This window comes from Ceratotherium simum, chromosome 33 (genome assembly GCF_057802395.1).
Source record: "Ceratotherium simum simum isolate JZ-2026a chromosome 33, ASM5780239v1, whole genome shotgun sequence".
NCBI classification, from domain to species: Eukaryota; Metazoa; Chordata; class Mammalia; order Perissodactyla; family Rhinocerotidae; genus Ceratotherium; species Ceratotherium simum.
This window is the reverse complement of record NC_141932.1, coordinates 3293807-3313245: the sequence shown is the minus strand read 5'-3', so window position 1 is coordinate 3313245 and position 19439 is coordinate 3293807. Positions and strand designations below refer to the sequence as shown.

The 19439-nt window shown below is 43.5% G+C and overlaps 1 long non-coding RNA gene across 1 annotated transcript in view; it reads left to right on the top strand.

Annotated features, from left to right (window-relative positions):
- The window catches only part of LOC147912699 (uncharacterized), a 45060-nt gene extending 30145 nt beyond the window's left edge, over window positions 1–14915 (top strand). The window contains exon 3 of the long non-coding RNA XR_015549413.1: window positions 14817–14915. This is a non-coding gene — a long non-coding RNA (uncharacterized LOC147912699). The remainder of the gene's footprint in view (window positions 1–14816) is intronic.
- The last annotated feature ends 4524 nt before the right edge of the window (window positions 14916–19439 follow it).

Below are 19439 nucleotides of genomic sequence, written 5' to 3'. Positions count from 1 at the left end.
ATTTCTTTTTTTTTACTTTTTTAAAATAAAATTTTTATTTTAGAATACTTTTAGATTTACAGAAAACTTGTGAAGTTGATATGGAGAGCTCCCATATGCTCCACACCCAGTTTCCCCTATTATTAACATCTTAATATTAGTATCTTTGTCACAGTTAATGAGCTAGTACTGATACATTCTTATTGACTAAAGTCCATACTTTATTAAGGTTTCCTTAGTTTTTACCTAATGCCCTTTTTCTCTTCCAGGATGCCAACAAGGATGCAGCATTACATTTAGTTGCTATGTCTCCGTAGGCTCCTCTTGGCTGTGACAGTTTCTCACACTTCCCTTGTTTTGATGACCTTGACAGTTTTTTTTCCAGCTTTATCGACATATAGCATCGTGTAAGTTTAAGGTGTACAATGTGTTGATTAGACACCCATATATTGCAATATGATTACCATCGTAGTGATAGCTATCATCTCCACCAAGTCACATAATTATCGTTTCTTTTTTATGGTGAAAACATTTAAGATTTACCCTCTTAGTGACATTCAAGTATATAATACAGTATTGTTAACTATAATTACAATGATATTCATTAGATTTCCAGAACGTATTCATCTTCTAATTGGAAGTTTGTGCTCTTTGACCAACATCTCCACATTTACCCCACCCCCAGCCTCTGGCAACCACCAATCTACTCTCTGTTTCTACAAGTTCAGCTTTTTTAGATTCCACCTAAAAGTGACATGATATAATATTTGTCTTTCTTTGTCTGACTAATTTCACTTAGCATAATGCCGTGAAGGTCCATCCATTTTGTTGCAAATGGCAGGAATTCCTTCTATCTCATGGCTGAATAATATTCCATTATACACATATACCACATCTTCTTTATTCATTCATCCATCAGTGAACTTTTAGGTTGTTTCCGCCTCTTGCCTATTGTGAATAACACTGCAGTAAACATGGGAGTGCAGACATCTCTTCAATATCGTGATTTCATTTCCTTTGGATATATATCCAGAAGTGAGATTGCTTGATCATATGGTTGTTCTATTTTAATTTTTTGAGAAACCTCCATACTGTTTTCCACAGTGGCTATACCAATTTACATTCTCACCAACAGTGCACAGTGTTCTCATTTCTTCACATACTCACCAACACTTGTTATCTCTTGTCTCTTTTTTTTTTTTTAATTTTTTGTTTATTGCAGTAACACTGGTTTATAACATTGTATAAATTTCAGGTGTACATCATTATACTTCTATTTCTGCATAGATTACATCATGTTCACCACCCAAATACTAATTACAACCCATCACCACACACATGTGCCAAATTATCCCTTTCGCCCTCCTCTCTCCCCCCTTCCCCTCTGGTAACCACCAATCCAATCTCTGTCTCTATGTGTTTGTTTATTGTTGTTATTATCTACTATTTAATGAAGGAAATCATATAGTATTTGACCTTCTCCCTCTGAGTTATTTCACTTTGCATAATACCCTCAAGGTCCATCCATGTCACAAATGGCTGGATTTCGTCGTTTCTTATGGCTGAGTAGTATTCCATTGTGTATATATACCACATCTTCTTTATCCATTCGTCCCTTGATGGGCACTTAGGTTGCTTCCAAGTCTTGGCTATTGTGAATAACACTGCAATGAACGCAGGGGTGCATGTGTCTTTACACATGGGTGTTTTCAAGTTCTTTGGATAAATACCCAGCAGTGGAATAGCTGGATCATATGGTAGTTCTATCCTTAATTGTTTGAGGAATCTCCATACTGTTTTCCATAGTGGCTGCACCAGTTTGCACTCCCACCAGCAGTGTATGAGAGTTCTCTTCTCCCCACCTCCTTTCCAACACATGTTGTTTCTTGTCCTGTTAATTATAGCCATTCTGATGGATGTGAGGTGATATCTCACTGTAGTTTTGACATTTCTGTTCAGGTCTTTTGCCCATTTTTTAATTGGGTTGTTAGTTTTTTTGTTGTTGAGATGCATGAGTTCTTTATATATTTTGTAGATTAACCCCTTATCAGATGTATGGTTTGCAAATATCTTCTCCCAATAGTTAGGTTGTCTTTTCGTTTTGTTGATGGATTCCTTTGCTGTGCAGAAGCTTTTTAGTTTGATGTAGTCCCATTTATTTTTTCTATTGTTTCTCTTGCCCAGTCAGACATGGTGCTTGAAAATATGTTGCTAAGACCAATGTCGAAGAGCATACAGCCTGTGTTTTCTTCTAGAAGTTTCATAGTTTCAGGTCTTACATTCAAGTCTTTAATCTATTTTGAGTTAATTTTTGTGTATGGTGTAATGTAAGGGTCTACTATCATTTTTTTGCACATGGCTATCCAGTTTTCCCAACACCATTTGTTGAAGAGACTTTCTTTTCTCCATTGTATGTTCTTGGCTTCTTTGTCAAAGATTAGCTGTCCATAGATGTGTGGGTTTATTTCTGGGCTTTCGATTCTATTCCATTGATCTGTGTGTGTTTTTGTGCCAGTACCATGCTGTTTTGGTTACTATAGCTTTGTAGTATATTTTGAAATCAGGGAGTGTGATACCTCCAGCTTTTGTTCTTTTTTCTCAGGATTCCTTTAGCTATTCGGGGTGTTCCGTTGTTCCATATAAATTTTAGGATTCTTTGTTCTATTTCAGTGAAAAATGTTGTTGGAACTTTGATAGGGATTGCATCAAATCTATAGATTGTTTTAGGAAGTATGGACATCTTAACTATGTTAATTCTTCCAATCCAAGAACACAGAATATCTTTCCATTTCTTTGTGTCTTCTTCAATTTCTTTCAGAAATGTTTTATAGTTTTCGGTGTACAGATTTTTCACCTCTTTGGTTAAGTTTATTCCTAGGTATTTTATTCTTTTTGTTGCAATTGTAAATGGGATTATATTCTTAATTTCTCTTTCTGCTACTTCGTTGTTAGTGTATAGAAATGCAACTGATTTTTGTATGTTGATTTTGTATCCTGCAACTTGACCGTATTCGTTTATTACTTCTAAAAGTTTTCTGGTGGATTCTTTAGGGTTTTCTATATATAAAATCATGTCATCTGCAAATAGTGACAGTTTCACTTCTTCCTTTCCAATTTGGATCCCTTTTATTTTTTTTTTTCTTGCCTGATTGCTCTGGCTAGGACTTCCAGTACTATGTTAAGTAGGAGTGGTGACAGTGGGCATCCTTGTCTGGTTCCTGTTCTTAGAGGGATAGCTTTCATTTTTTCACCATTGAGGATGATATTAGCTGTGGGTTTGTCATATATGGCCTTTATTATGTTGAGGTACTTTCCTTCTATCCCCATTTTATTCAGAATTTTTAGCATAAATGGATGCTGTATCTTGTCAAATGCTTTCTCTGCATCTATTGAGATAATCATGTGATTTTCATTCTTCATTTTATTAATGTGTTGTATTACGTTGATTGATTTGCAAATGTTGAACCATCCCTGCATACCTGGACTAAATCCCACTTGATCATGGTGTATAATCTTTTTAACGTATTGTTGTATGTGATTTGCTAGTATTTTGTTGAGGATTTTTGCATCGATGTTCATCAGTGATATTGGCCTGTAATTTTCTTTTTTTTGTGTTGTCCTTGTCTGGTTTTGGTATCAGGGTAATGTCAGCTTCGTAGAATGAGTTAGGGAGCTTCTCCCCCTCCTCAATTTTTTGGAAGAGTTTGAGAAGGATAGGTATTAAGTCTTCTTTGAATGTTTGGTAGAATTCACCATGGAAGCCGTCTGGTCCTGGACTTTCATTTTTGGGGAGGTTTGTGATTACTGTTTCGATCTCCTTACTGGTGATTGGTCTATTCAAATTCTCTACTTCTTCTTGATCCAGTTTTGGAAGGTTGTATGATTCTAAGAATTTATCCATTTCTTCCAGATTGTCGAATTGGTTGGCATATAGCTTTTCATAGTATTCTCTTATAATCTTTTGTATTTCTGAGGTATCTATTGTAATTTCTCCTCTTTCATTTCTGATTTTACTTATTTGTGCCTTCTCTCTTTTTTTCTTGATGAGTCTAGCTAAAGGTCTGTCAATTTTGTTGATCTTTTCAAAGAACCAGCTCTTGGTTTTATTAATTTTTTCTATTTTTTTTTAGTCTCTATTTCATTTATTTCTGCCCTGATTTTTATTATTTCCATTCTTCTACTGATTTTGGGCTTTGTTTGTTCTTCTTTTTCCAGTTCCTTTAGGTGCATTGTTAGATTGTTTATTTGAGATTTTTCTTGTTTGTTGAGATAGGCCTGTATTGCTATAAACTTCCCTCTTAGAACCGCTTTTGCTGTATCCCATAAATTCTGGCATGTTGTATTTTCATTTTCATTTGTCTCCAGGTATTTTTTGATTTCTTCTTTGATTTCCTCATTGACCCAGTCGTTGTTCAGTAGCATTTTGTTTAATCTCCATGTATTTGTGGCTTTTCTGATTTTCTTCCTATAGTTGATTTCTAGTTTCATACCGTTGTGGTCAGAAAAGATGCTTGGTATTATTTCAATCTTCTTAAATTTATGGAGACTTGTTTTGTGGCCTAATATGTGATCAGTCCTGGAGAATGTTCCATGTGCATTTGAAAAGAACGTGTATTCTTCGGTTTTTGGATGGAATGCTCTGTATATATCTACTAGGTCCATCTGTTCTAGTGTGTCGTTTAAGGCCAATGTTTCCTTATTGATCTTCTGTTTGGATGATCTATCCATTGGTGTAAGTGGAGTGTTAAAGTCCTCTACTATTATTGTGTTACTGTCTATTGCTCTTTTTATGTCTGTTAATAATTGCTTTATATATTTAGGTGCACCTACATTGGGTGCATAGGTATTTACAAGTGTTATATCCTCTTATTGGATTGTTCCCTTGATCATTATGTAATGCCCTTCTTTGTCTCTTTTTACAGTTTTTGTTTTAAAGTCTATTTTGTCTGATATGAGTACTGCTACCCCAGCTTTCTTTTCATTGCCATTTGCGTGGAGTGTCTTTTTCCATCCCTTCACTTTCAGTTTGTGAGTGTCTTTAGGTCTGAACTGTGTCTCTTGTATGCAGCATATATATGGGTCTTGGTGTTTTATCCAATCAGCCACCCTATGCCTTTTAATTGGGGCATTTAGTCCATTGACGTTTAAAGTAGCTATTGATAACTATGTACTTACTGCCATTTTTTAACTTTTTTTCCTCAATGTCTTAGTAGTCCTTCTCTGTTCCTTCTTCTTCTATACAGAATTGATGGTCTCTTTAGTTTGACCTCTGTCTGCAAGCTCTACTCTTTAACTCCCCTCCTCCCTCATTTTATGTTTTTGATATCATATCTAACCTCATTTTTGTGCATTTGTATCCATTGCCCTCTTATCATGGAAATAGATAATTTTTCCTATTTGTGATCTTCTCTTTTCCCCTTAAATCAGTCCCTTTAACATTTCTTGTAGCACTGGTTTCTTGGTGACAAACTCCTTTAATTTTTGCTTGTCTGGGAAATTTTTGATGTCTCCTTCCATTTTGAATGATAATCTTGCTGGGTAGAGTATTCTTGGATGTAAGTTTTTTCCTTTTAGCACTTTAAATATATCATGCCACTCTCTTCTAGCCTGTAAGGTTTCTGCTGAGAAGTCAGCTGATAGCCTTATGGGGTTTCCTTTGTATGTAACTTGTCTTTCTCTGGCAGCTTTTAGGATTCTCTCTTTATCTTTAATTCTAGACATTTTGATTATGATGTGTCTTGGGGTGGGCCTCTTTGGATTTATCTTGTTTGGGGCTCTCTGTGCTTCCTGTACCTGGATGTCTGTTTCCTTCCTTAGGTTAGGGAAGTTTTCAACTATTATTTCTTGAAATAGATTCTCTGCCCCTTTGTCTCACTCTTCTCCTTCTGGGACACCTATAACATGGATGTTAGTGTGCTTGATGTTGTCCCAGAGGTCCTTTAGACTGTCCTCACTCTTTTTAATTCTTTTCTCTTTTACCTGTTCAGCTTGGGTAATTTCTTCTAGTCTTTCGTCCAGCTCGCAGATCTGTTCTCCTGTATCCTCTACTCTGCTTTTGAGTCCTTCTAGCGAATTTTTCATTTCCAGTATCGTATTCTTCATTTCTGATTGGTTCTTTTTTATATCTTCCATTTCTTTGTTGACATTCTCACTGAGTTCATCTATTCTTCTCCCCACATCAGTGAGCATCCTTAACACTCTTAGTTTGAACTCTCTGTCAGGTAGGTTGCTCATTTCTGTTTCACTTAGTTCCTTTTCTGGGGTTTTGTCCTGTTTCCTTACTTGGAATGTATTCCTTTGCCTCCTCATTTTGCCTCTTTCCCTGTGCTTGTGTCTACGTATGAGGTAGGTCGGCTACGTCTCCTGCTCTTGGATAGGTGACCTTATACAAGTGATGCCTTAGGAGGTCTGCAGTGTGCTTCCCTCAGTTCTCAATGTTCCAGGGGTGACCCCTATGTGGGCTACGTGTGTCCTTCTGTTGTGGCCTGTTTGCTCTCCCTGTATGTGCCCAGGTAGGCTGAGTTATGATCCTGGTCCACTGTTGTAATGCTCGGCTGTTTGTAGTTGTTGTGGGCCCTTCAGTCTCTTTATGAGGTGTGGGGAGCCCCAGCACAGTTGACTGCAAGTTCTAATACCACATTTGTGTTGCAGTATTTCTTTTAAGTGAGTAGGCCCCCAGCGTGGCAGGTTGTTAGGCTCAGGGGCTTACAATTGCTATAAGCCTCCAGTCTTTAGGTCTCTTGTCAGCTCTCTGAGGATTGCAGCTGGGTGGGGCTGGCCTCAGGCACAGGAGCACCCAATTGTTTCAGACTTTGGAAGGTGGGGCAAACCCCCTATGTGGGTCTTCAAGAAGCACAAGTCTTCTGCAGCTGACAAGCCCTGCTGCCCACAGGTCCACACACACAGTCAACACAGTCCTGCCCCGTGTGTGCTCCCCGACCTCCCCAAGTGGACCCAGTCTCTCCATGGCGGGAGCCCCACACACTCCACCACTGCCCCACACTCTCCACCTGCTCCTTGTGCACGCCCTGCCCTGCTGAAGTTGGCTCAGTTGCCAGGCTGCAGAGAATCCAGTCACCAATCTATGCAGGCCCACAAGTTGCCTGAGGGCTTGTTTTTGGGTGGGGCCAGTCTCTAGGGTGGGCTGCCTGCCCTGGCTGAGCTGGATTAAATCGGTGCTCTAGTGGGTGAGGCAGACCTGGGCTAGCAGGCCCCAGGGAGAACTCCAATGGCGTCTGCGTCAGCACGCACACACCAGGCCACAAAAATGGCCGCCGCCAATGTCCCAGTCCCTGGGGAGGTCTCACCTCTCACCGAGATGCACTCAGGGCCTATCAGGTGAGTCTCTTTTCACCAAAGCACTATGCACCTTTCTTTCTGGTGATTTTAGGATGCTTTCTGAAATGGGTGAGTTTGCATGTGGGCACTTTAAGAGCCGGTTTTAATTTCTTTGTGAGCCAAGTTTTCTGGGGGTACTCCCCAATGTTTTAGTAGCAGGCAAAGTCAGATATTATGCCACTCGTCTCGATTGTGCTGGGTCCACAAAATGCCTACAGCGGGGGCACTCCCGGCTCAGGGTCCCGCTCCTCCAGGGAGGGCTGTGTTCCTTTGGCCTGCTCCCTGCCGTGAAGCTGGCGGCTTGTGAAGGCGGCATTTTTTCTCTCTCCAGAAGGGAGTTTCTGCCTCTTCCACTTCAATTAGGATTGTCCTTTGTTGCAGGAGTTCCTCTTATCCAGTTTTCAGTTCTGTCTCAGGAGTAATTTTTCCACGAGTAGTTGTAAATTGGCTGTGTCTGCAGGAAGAGGTGAGTTCAGAGTCTGCTTATGCCGCCATATTGACTTCTCCCCTCTTTAATTTCTAAAGTAGCCACAATGAGCATATATTTCTTTTAGCCTAAGAAGAATAAAAAAATCTTGTTTAAAAGAGTGAACTAGAGGATAGGCCAGCCGGGATGACGTATTCCTTTCAGAGCCAGAACAACTGTGGCAGATTGAGTCTGGTCTCTGTTATCTCAGTTCTTCCTGCCTCTAGCCCTCTCCACCCCCACAGCCGTCATCTGATCCAAGGACACATCTGCAGGCTCAGCAAATGGAGAAACATGTGGCTGGCCAGCCCTCGAAGAGATCCCTGCCTGGCTACTCTAGCCATCTCTATTCAAACGCAGTCCCACTTTGGGGGAAGGGAGCTCTTGTTCAGCCACATGCTTACAAGGTGGGAACCTGGGAGCACTCCATGACTTCACCAGCCCCACATCTTGCACATTAAGTCATGCCCAACTGTCCCTCTAGATGTCTTTTAAACCATTCCTCTTCTCCCTGTCTCCGTGGCATACCTTTGGTCCAGGTCACTCCATGTCTCCCTGGATTTTGCAATGATCTCCTAACCTGTCTTTCCCCGTCCCATTCTGGCTTCTGATGCACTCTGTGCTTGCAGCCAGAGGGATCTTCTTAAGAGAAAAATCTTACCACATCACTCTCTCTGCTACACACCAGTCAATGCCCCTTAGGGTGAAGACCACTCTCCTTGGCATTTATTGGAGGTTCCAATCAACCCAGCCTCTGCCCACCAATCTTGCTCTCTTGTAGCTCCTCCTACTCAAGGAGTTTCACTTCTCTGAGCCCTTGTGGAGTGGGTATCTTATGATATGAGCCTCTCTGAGCCCTTATGAATGGATATCATTATAGTTTCTACCTTAAATGAGATAACACATATAGAGTTCTTGGCAGATGCTCGGTACATAGTGGGTCCCAAGAAAGTAGGATTCTTCCCAAGACCATTTTCTAGGCACAGTTCAGTATCTCCCATGACCCTCCTGAGTGCCAGACACTATGCTGGGGCAACAGTAATGTGCAAAGCAGACTGGGTCTCTATCCAGCAATTCCACTTCTGGGTGTATACCCAAGAGAATTGAAAGCAGGCTCTCAAAGAGATATTTGTACACCCATGTTCTTAGCAACGTTATTCACAGTAGCCAAGAGGCAGAAGCAACTCGAGTATCCATTGATGAATGAATGAATAAACAACGTGTGGTATATCCATACAATGAAACATTATTCAGCCTTCAAAAGGAAGGAAATTCTGACACATGCTACAATATGAATGGACTTTGAAGACATTATGCTAAGTGAAATAAGCCAGTCATAAAAAGACAAATATTGTATGATTCCACTTCTGTGAGGTCCCTAGAGTAGTCAAATTCGTAGAGAGAAAGTAGAATGGGGGTTGCCAGAGGCTGGGGTAGGGCAGAATGGGGAATTGTTTTTTAATGGGTATAGAGTTTCAGTTTTGTGAGGTGAAAAGGCTTCTGGAGATGAATGGTGGTCCTGTTTGCACAACAATGTGAATATACTTAACACTACTGAACTGTACACTTAAAAGTGATTAAGAAGGCAAATTTTTTTTTTTGTGAGGAAGATCAGCCCTGAGCTAACATCCATGCTAATCCTCCTCTTTTTGCTGAGGAAGACCAGCTCTGAACTAACATCCATTGCCAACCCTCCTCCTTATTTTTTTTTCCCCCCAAAGCCCCAGAAGATAGTTGTATGTCATAGTTGCACATCCTTCTAGTTGCTGTATGTGGGACGCAGCCTCAGCATGGCCGGAGAAGTGGTGCATTGGTGCACGCCCGGATCCGAACCCCGGGCCGCCAGCAGCGGAGCGCACGCACTTAACCACTAAGCCACGGGGCCGGCCCTAAGAAGTCAAATTTTATATTACGTGCATTTCACCACAATAAACAAAACAAAACAAAACAGACAGAGTCTCTGCTTTCCATACTTGTCACACGCACTTCTTGGAGGCCACACTCTCAAGGGCCAGTCTTGGAGCTGTGGATCCCTTAGCCTGAAAGACCTCCCTTCCCATTGCCCCTCCTTCCTAATTCTTCTACCTTTTCAGGACACTTCCTCCAGGAAGCCTTTTCTGACCCTTCCCAGAATAAGGGAAGTGGTGGGCTTGTGCTGGCTTTCACAGGCTCACAAGAGCCACTTGTATTCATCTCTTCCCAACTCCACATTCGGTAACATCACATTGTTAGCTTGAAATCAGCCACAGCGGGAGTATTTACACCATGGAATTTGGCAAACACTGCAAATCATGGTTTTGTTTCCCTGGAGAGCCAGTTGTTAAGCATTTCCCAGCCCACCACTGGGTGGTTTCCTCTGCTGCTCAAGCATCATATCCTCCTCTGATGATAACCACCAGCTCATTCATATGCTGTTGCAATGTCTCTCATCCCTGTTAGACTATAAACTTCGCTAAGACAGAGGCGAGGCATGCAGCTGGTGAGTGGTGGAACCAGGGCGTGAAGGGACCTGCTTTACCCTGCTTCCTAGGGGATATTTTCTGGTTAAACAATTCATCCTGTTGATGGCTACCATAACTTCAGTCTGCCTTTCTGGAAATTGACAACATGATAATAACGGTGGAAATAATGGTTATAGCTGCTATTCTGGATTGCAATATTCCTTTAGCCTTTTGCTCTTACAGAACACTTACCCCACACAGGGTAACCTTCTCCCACCTTCCACTTCACGTGCAATGCTCCAGCCACACTGGGTTCCTTTCCATCCAATGTTGTTCTCTCCAGGGTCTTCACACTCACTCTCCCTCTTCGTGGTATGTTCTTCCCAGACCTTCACTTGGCTTCTCATCTAGGCTTTGGCTTAAATGTCACCTCTTTAGAGGGTCCTTTTCTGAGAACTGTAGCTAGAATAGCCCCTTACACCCTCCAACAATGTCTGTCACTCCATCAGTGGCCCCATCTCCATAACTAACAACCATTCTTTTATGTGGATAACTGACATCTTCTCTAGGTTATGTGTAAAGTGATATACAAACCAGCTTCAAGATCCCTCCTCCCCATCCTTCTGAAGCCTCTCCTGTGTAGAAATTTCAGAGGAATCGGCAGGTTACCTGTTTTATTATCTTTATTAAGATTTTTAATTGTAGTAAAAAACATAAAATTTACCATCTTAACCATTTTTAAGTATCCAATTCAGTAGTAGTGTGTATATTCACACTGTTGGGAAACAGATCTCCAGACGTTTTTCATCTTGCAAATCTGAAATGCTGTACCATTTAAAAACAACTCCTGGGACTGGCCCGGTGGCGCAAGCGGTTAGGTGCGCACGCTCTGCTGCGGCGGCCCAGGGTTCACTGGTTCGGATCCCGGGTGTGCACCGACGCACTGCTTGTAGAGCCATGCTGTGGCAGCGTCCCATATAAAGTGGAGGAAGATGGGCACGGATGTTAGCCCAGGGCCAGTCTTCCTCAGTAAAAAGAGGAGGATTGGCATCAGATGTTAGCTCAGTGCTGATCTTCCTCACACACAAAAAAAACTCTCCATTTCTCCCCTCCCTCCAGCTCCTGGTAACCACCATTCTACTTTCTATTTCTATTAATTTGAATACTCTAGGTGTCTCATAGAAGTGGAGTCATACAATATTTGTCTTTTAGTGACTGGCTTCTTTCACTTAGCATAATGTCCTTAAGGTTCATCCATGTTGTAGCATGAGACAAGACTTCCTTCCCTTTCAAGGCTGAATAATATTCCATTGTATGGACAGACCACGTTTGCTTATCCCTGTGTCCATTAATAGACACTTGAGTTGCTTCCGCCTCTTAGTTATTGTGAATAGTGGTGCTATGAACATGGATGTGATACTGGCTCAACACGAACTTGACATAAAAAAGCCATTTTTGCAGAAAGGGAGCCATATTGTAACTACGTATAACCTCTAAATAATTAACCCAGGTGGACATACTCTGGCTTGCATGTAGGCTAGGTAATAAATAACGGAAACATAAAGAAAACTGCATGCATTTTGACTTATGACCCCCTACTTAGCTTTATACCTCCCAGCTGCTATAAAACAGTAACTTTGTTCTTTTGAGTTTCTTAGAAATGTAGCGACCCCCAGTCTATGGAGCCAGATGGACAACCTTCTTGACTCTCTCCTCCAATGTCCCCTGGAGAGAGATTCTGTGCTGGCATACATCATCAATGACAGCTGAAAGGTCTGGTGTGGCACCCCCCAGTGTACAGTGCCAGATGGTGTGGTGACCCCCAGTCTGCAGCGCCAGATGGTCAACATTCTGGATGCCTCCTCTATAGCCCGCTACCCCTATACAACTGCTTCAAGATTCTGTATTCTCTTTAAGACAGTTATTTAGGACATGAGTCCACCGTCTTCCGATTAGCTGGCTTTTCATGTAATAGAAGTCCTTTCTCTACCACCGTCTTGCCTCTTGACGGACTGGCTTTTGTCTTACGGCAAACAGATCATGCCCTTTGTGTGGCAAAGATGTGCAAATATCTCTTTGAGACCCTGCTTTCATTTCTTTTGGATATACACCCAGGAGTGGGATTGCTTGGTCATAAGGTAGTTCTATTTTTATTTTTTTGAGGAGTCTCCCTACTGTTTTCCATAGCAGCTACATCATTTTATAATCCCACCAGTGGTGCACAAGGGTTCCAATTTCTCCACATCCTTGGCAACACTTGTTATTTTCTTTCTTTCTTTTTTCTTTTTTTTTTTTTTGGTGAGGAAGATTAGCCCTGAGCTAACATCTGTTGCCAATCCTCCTCTTTTTGCAAGGGAAGATTGGCCCTGGGCTAGCATCCATGCCCACCCTCCTCTACTGTATATGTGGGATGCTGCCACAGCATGGCTTGATAAGTGATGCATATGTCCACGCCCAGGATCTGAACCTGCGAACCCTGGGCCGCCGAAGCAGAGCACGCAAACTTAACCACTACACCACCAGGCAGGCCCCTTTCTTTCTTTTTTCAATAATAACCATCCTAATGGATGAAGTGATATCTCATTGTGGTTTTGATTTGCATTCTCTGATGATTATAATGTTGAACATCTTTTCATGTACTTGTTGTCCATCATCTTTGGAGAAATGTCTATTGAAGTCCTTTGCCCTTTTTTTTTTTTTTTTTTTTTTGTGAGGAGCTCAGCCCTGTGCTAGCATCTGCCAATCCTCCTCTTTTTTTGCCAAGGAAGACTGGCCCTGGGCTGACATCCATGCCCATCTTCCTCCACTTTATATGGGACACCACCACAGCATGGCTTGCCAAGCGGTGCGTGGGTGCACGCCCGGGATCCGAACCAGCGAACCCCGGGCCGCTGCAGCGGAGAGCGCACACTTAACCACTCACGCCACCAGCCCTGCCCCCTTTGCCCATTTTTTAATTGGGTTTATTTATTTACTTTTTGTTGAGTTTAGGAGTCCTTTACACATGCTGGATATTAACCACTTATCAGCGATATCATTTGCAAGTACTTTCTCTCATTCCGTAGGTTACCCTTTCACATTGTTGATGGTTTCCTTTGATGCACAAACATTTTTAAGGAAGTTGGAGTCCCACTTGTCTCTTTTTGCCCCTGTTGCCTGAATGTTTGGTGTCACATCCAAGAAATCACTGCCTGTCTCCATTCATTCGAAATATTATCTTGACTTTATTTGCCAGAGTCCCCACTCCCTACCTCACCCCCTCCAGGAGCAAAAGAAGGTATCATCATGAGCTCCCCTGACTCCCCAGAATTTAGCGTGGTGCCTGCGACACAGGCACGGAAAACACTTGTTAAATGAGTGAATGCTTCATTGTTGGTGTCTGATAGAACTTTATTTATAGTTTGCACCTGGCTGTCCCAGGCAGGGTCTCTGAATTCCTCTGATCAGCACAACAGAGGGAGAATAGGGGCTTCCAGATGGGTCCCCCCTGTCACTGTCCTGTAGTATGGCATCTAGGGACAATCTGTCGCTCCTGGTGCCCCAGAGGGCTCTGCACCAGGCTGGGACCTGGGAGCCATCTTGCTCGTTGATATGCAGGGTGAATGGGGTGCGAGCCTTCTGCGCCTCCCTCCTGGCTCCCCTCCTCTGGAATGCAGGAAGCTGAGGCCTTCTGGGGGCTTAGGGAAGGCTGAGGCTGAGTGAGGCTGGTGGGGAGGATGCAGCAAGTCCCGGGTCTAGCCGGAATCCTCACTGAAGCTGGAGACAAGCTTCATTGGGTCTCCTCCCCTAGGAGGAGATGGAAGTGGAGGCAGAGTCTCTGTGTACCCCATTCCTGGGTGTGGAAATATCTACAAGGTCTGTGCTCACCCGCTTCTTGAATATGAAAACATTAATAGGGTCAAGGCCTCCCCACTTCCTGGATATGGAAACAGTAACACTTTCTTTCCCTTCCTAGCCAGGCTGCATTCCCTAGACCTCACTGGCACAGAAATTCTGTCACTTGGGTGTTGGGCAGGGGGCTCAGACAACCCCCTGTGCTGAGGCGGAAGACCAGGGGTCGGGGTGACAAGCTTTCTTCCCGGCTCTTGCAAGGGCCTCCAGCCCCAGCTGGAGGGATTAAGGAGAGGAGGCTCCTGGCGCCCCTCAGTCTGGTGTGGCTGCCGGGGAGTGTCCCAGGAGAGACTGAGTGGGCTGGAGGCCTGGAGGCTTCCAGATCAGTTGGAGGCCTGAAGGTCATTAGAGCTGTGGCCTTCAAATGAGCTTACTTGGAACCTTGGAGGCATGCAGGCCCTTCAAGGGGGGAAGAAAGGCATATTGTTTGAGAGAAGCAATTTCCCAGAGAGGCGCCCTGGGGTCTCCTTTCACGGGAGACTTCACAAATGAATAGCATGCCTCTCCCCCAGCCCCTAATCTTACGGGGCATTGTCCTGGGGCTCAAGAAAACCCTCAGGATCCCAAACCTAGAGACAATTAGAAATACTGTTTAAAGCAGAAGGGAGCGCAAATGCTGGAATTTGCTTCCAACAGATCAAGGTTAATGCGTCAAGTAAAAGGAATATATCGAAAATAATGCAGTGTCTTCTGTTTTCCAGGACATTCATCTGGACATGTAGGAGAAAGGTTTTCATTAGCTTTTGCTGAAGGATGATTGCGTATTGTAGCTCCATCTTCGATATTCAATAAATATTCAATTCACTGTTGATCGTGTCTCTGTCAGTTTATTCCTACAAAGTATTAGTTCATAGAGTCAACTGAAATGGGGACCATGTTGTAGATCCTACAATAAGTGATGGAAAATCTACCATAAGATTATTATATATTATGGAGCTGGCCCGGCGGCATAGCGGTTAAGTGCGTGCGCTCCACTGCGACAGCCCAGGGTTCGGATCCCGGGCATGCACTGACGCAGCGCTTGTCAAGCCATGCTGTGGTGGTGTCCCATATAAAGTAGAGGAAGATGGGCCCAGATGTTAGCCCAGGACCAGTCTTCCTCAGCAAAAAAGAGGAGGATTGGCGACAGATGTTAGCTCAGGGCTAATGCTACACACACACACACACACACACACACACACACACACAGAGATTATTATATATTATTAGTATTTATTATATAATTTTATATAAGATTATTATATTCATATATAATTATGTATAAGTTTACTATATATGTTTTACATAAGATTATTATAATGTAATAATAATCTACAATAAGTGAGGGACATGTTCCTTTTGTAAACCCTGCACTTTACTGATAACTTTCTTCTGAATTTCGTGGAATATTGACTCATTCTAGCAATAAGTAACAATTGAATACTGTCTCATTCTAGCAATAAGTAACAGTTAAATACTGTCTTGTTCTAGCAATAAGTAACAATTGAAGACTGTCTCAGTCTAGCAATAAGTAACGTGCATCAAGGATAAGTAGGTGAGCTAAGTGTTCTCTCAGTGTGTTCTCACAATAACCCTTTGGTCAGATACTTTCAGAGGTCCTTTTTTTCATGTAAGGAAACTGAGTCACGAAGGGGAGAGGTAATTTGTGCAATAGCTGGCACACAACAGAGCAAAGATTTGAAGCCAGGTGGTTTGGGAGGGATAGTCCTGGTTCTCAACCACAGCACAGCATGGCCTCCATGCTGAAGAGTTGCGCCAGTTGAAGATCAGTGTTCAAGGTAGGGCAATTTGGGGCTCCACTTGGTGCCACATACTGTTTAAGTCAAAAATGAGCTGCCACATTCTTCTGACACTGCCTTCATCCTGCACCTGGGCCCTGGCAGCCTTCCTTCTCCTGTTGCTATGTATAAACTGCTCTGCTCCTCTCTAAGGCCACCCTCTCCACTTGGATCCTATTCTCCTCTTGTTCAAGAGCATCATTCTCACATCCTCCCCTTCTCTTGCATCACCAGAATTTCCTCCTCCACTGGAATATTCCAGTCAGTCCACAGACATGCTGTAATACATCCCATCCTAAAAAGTACACCTCAGCCCCTTATCTCTATTTGGTACTGCACCATTTGTCTTCTCACCCTTAGAGCTAACCCTACAGTCCCTCTCTCTACTTCCATGTCACTCTTTCTCTCTTAACCCCATTCCAGTCAAGCTTCCATCCACACTGCCCTACTGAAAGGCCACCAATAACCTCTACGTTGACAAATCCAATAGTTGAGTTTCAGGTCTCAGAAGTACTTGACAGTTTATCATCCCCTCCTTAGTTGAGTCAAGATGCAACACTGAATTGGCTTCACCAGACCTCCGTGACAGTGCTCTCTTCTGACTTTCCTCCACCTCGGTGACCACACCATAGTAGTCAGCTTCCAGGATGGCCCCCAATCATCCTCACTGCCTGGAATTCATTCCCTTGTGGCCTTACTTGGATGATGTGCCCATCCCTGAACCAATCACCGAAGCCAAGAGGATATGCTGCTCTCCTTGGCCAGACCTGGGTCCTGTGCCCACCCCTGGAGTCTGAGGGGTGGGGATCAGCACCCCCTGAACCATAGGAAACAAGAGTTAGAGAAAGGGTTGGCCCAGAAGAGTTGTTGTGAATGCTTGGCAGGCAAAGACAACATAAGGGGCTGGAGACATGGTGGCTCTTATGAGAAAAGCGAAGATCGCAGTGTGTTCAGATGGTGAAATACACGTCAGCCTAATTCGGATCCACATTCGTGTTTTCCCTCTTCACTCACACATTTCTAGTGGAAGAGCAAATGTTTCTCTCGCTTCTTTCTATTCGTCATTCAGCAAGCGGAGGCTCTTCATAGTTTACACTCATCTGGGACTGACTAGATGTGGGGCACGGTTTTGTGTATTTTGCATAGATTTTCTTACTGCATCCTCTGAGCAATCCTATGAGGTCATACTTTTTTTTTACCCTCACTTCTGCTTCACAGATGAAGAATCTAAAGTACAGAGAAGTTAAGTAACTTGTTTACAGGCACACAGCAAGTAATTTACAGGGCCAGAATTGGAGTTGAGGTGGTGTAACTCCAGATCCCATCCCTTAACCACCATATGTTAAGCTGTGTCTCTGGAATTCCATTCATTTTGAACAGAATTCTCACCCAGCATGGCATACTGGGCAGAAGTGTCCCTTTACAGATAGTTCCCTCAAAGAGCAGCAGTTCATCCATTAAGATCAATTTGTCAAGTATGTATGGAGGTGCATCACTGGAGGGTGGTTCCTTCTGGGGGTCCTCTAGGACTCTCCTGGTGCAAGGGAAGGGAGCCCAATTTAGTTCACCTTAAGCTCTCCCACCACGAATTTGCGTTTTCAATTGGCACACGTGGCCACTCAGTAGAATGACAGGGGCGCAGCTGGTCTGAAGGTTGCGAATGACAGAAACAACTCAAACTAGTTCAGGCAAAGAGGGGGAATTCTTGGCTCCGGTAACAACATCCCAGAGAGGGAAGGGGCGTAGCTGTCCCCAGGGTGCTGGACTGCAGCCAGCAGCTGTCTTTCTACCACGTGAGTCTGTATGCTGGCAGCGTGCTGTCACGCAAGGCTTCCCCATGAGATCAGAATGCTGCTATTCCTAGATTATCCATCTGCGAGGAGGAGTCTTGCTTCCCTAGTCCTTAGGAGAAGATTCTTAACTGCCCTGGCTTGGCCCATACGCTCACCCCGTGGTCAGGGCACACAGAATACTATGATAGGCCACCTTCGGTGGAATATGGGAAGAAGAGAAGCAGCCCCCAAAATAAGGGGCAAGGTTAGTATCCCCAAAGAAACATAGATCAAACCACGAATATCCACCTTGGGCACCGAATCTCGTTTGTGGGGTCTCAGGACCTCCTTCCTGGTGGAGGTAATCTGTGTGATGAGGCTTCAAAACTGAGCAGGAACTTGTTGCAAAGAAGAGAATGGGAGGAAGGAGCATTTGGGTTGAGGGTGGGCATGTGCAAAAGTCTAGGGGTGAGAGAGTTGAGGGAACCAGAAGTGTTTTATTCTCACTAGTACGTAGAGGCAGTTCTGGTGGCAGAAAGTGAAGAGTGGCTGCAGAGAAGGCCACAGGGAGCCTCACAGAGCCTGAACTTGATCTCAAAGACACTGTTATGTTTTGGATGGGTGTAGTGGACATAACCAGTACTCATTCTATTACAAAACCCCCTTTTCCTTTTGGAGAATCCCCTCTCCAACCCTCTCAGTGTATGGGGCTTATGTGGGGCTGGCCTCTCTCCTCTGCTCCTGTGACCTCTACTTGGTTAATAGAAGCCACTGTAATTGGCTCCAGGATGGACAGATGACTCAACCTGGGCCATTGAGGGACAGCTCTAGGAGTTTTACTGGAAGCATTGGGGATTATTTCTGCTAGAGAAATCAGAACCTAGACATGGAGAGAGAGGGATCTCTGATGAAAGCTTTTGAGGACGTGGATCCATCTATGCCTGAAGCCAACTACCCCTGGGCTTTTCAGTGATCTAATTCAGTAAACAACTTTTATTTTTCTGTTTGTTTGTTTTTGCTTTATCAATTAGTATTTCTGTCTCTTGTCACTGAAGGAATGTTTCTAAGCAGGAGAAGGACAGAGTTAGACATGTGTTTCCAAAGGATCTCCTTCCTGAGATTGGAAAATAGTATGGAGAGAGCAAGTGTGGAGAATTAACGGTGGGGCAGACTAGAGTTCTGTCCCCTGGGAGATGTGATAGCGTGAGAGATGGTAAATGTGTGCATAAGTATGGAAAATATGAGAGAGATGGGAGACACATTTATGGGGTAGACTCCACAAGACGTGGCAACTCTTTGGATATGGGAATGGAGAATAGAGAAGAAGCAGTGATGACTTTCATGTTTTGAAACTGAGAGGTGACCAGGGCTTAGGAGAAAGGTGTTATCTGTCACACATGTTTCACATGTAAGTGACAGAAAAATAAACCCAAATTGGCTAAAACACAATGAGCGGAAATGTATTGGCTCAACAACTGTAAACTTCAAAGTGCTTCAGGTACGGTTGGATCTAGCATTTCAAATGATGTCCTCAAGACGTGATCTTTATCTCAGCCTCTGGGACCCACTTTCCTCTGATCTGGCTTCATTGTGCCATAAACTCTCCCCTCAAGGTAGTATAGACAGCACCAGGCATGGGCACCACCAGCTTCCAACCTCAGTGGAAACAGTGCCTCTATCCCAAAAGTTCCACTAAAGCTCCAGGCCCATCCATGAGTTAATCCTTGACATGCTGATTGACCAGACATAGGACATGTGTCCTTTCTGGATCTGG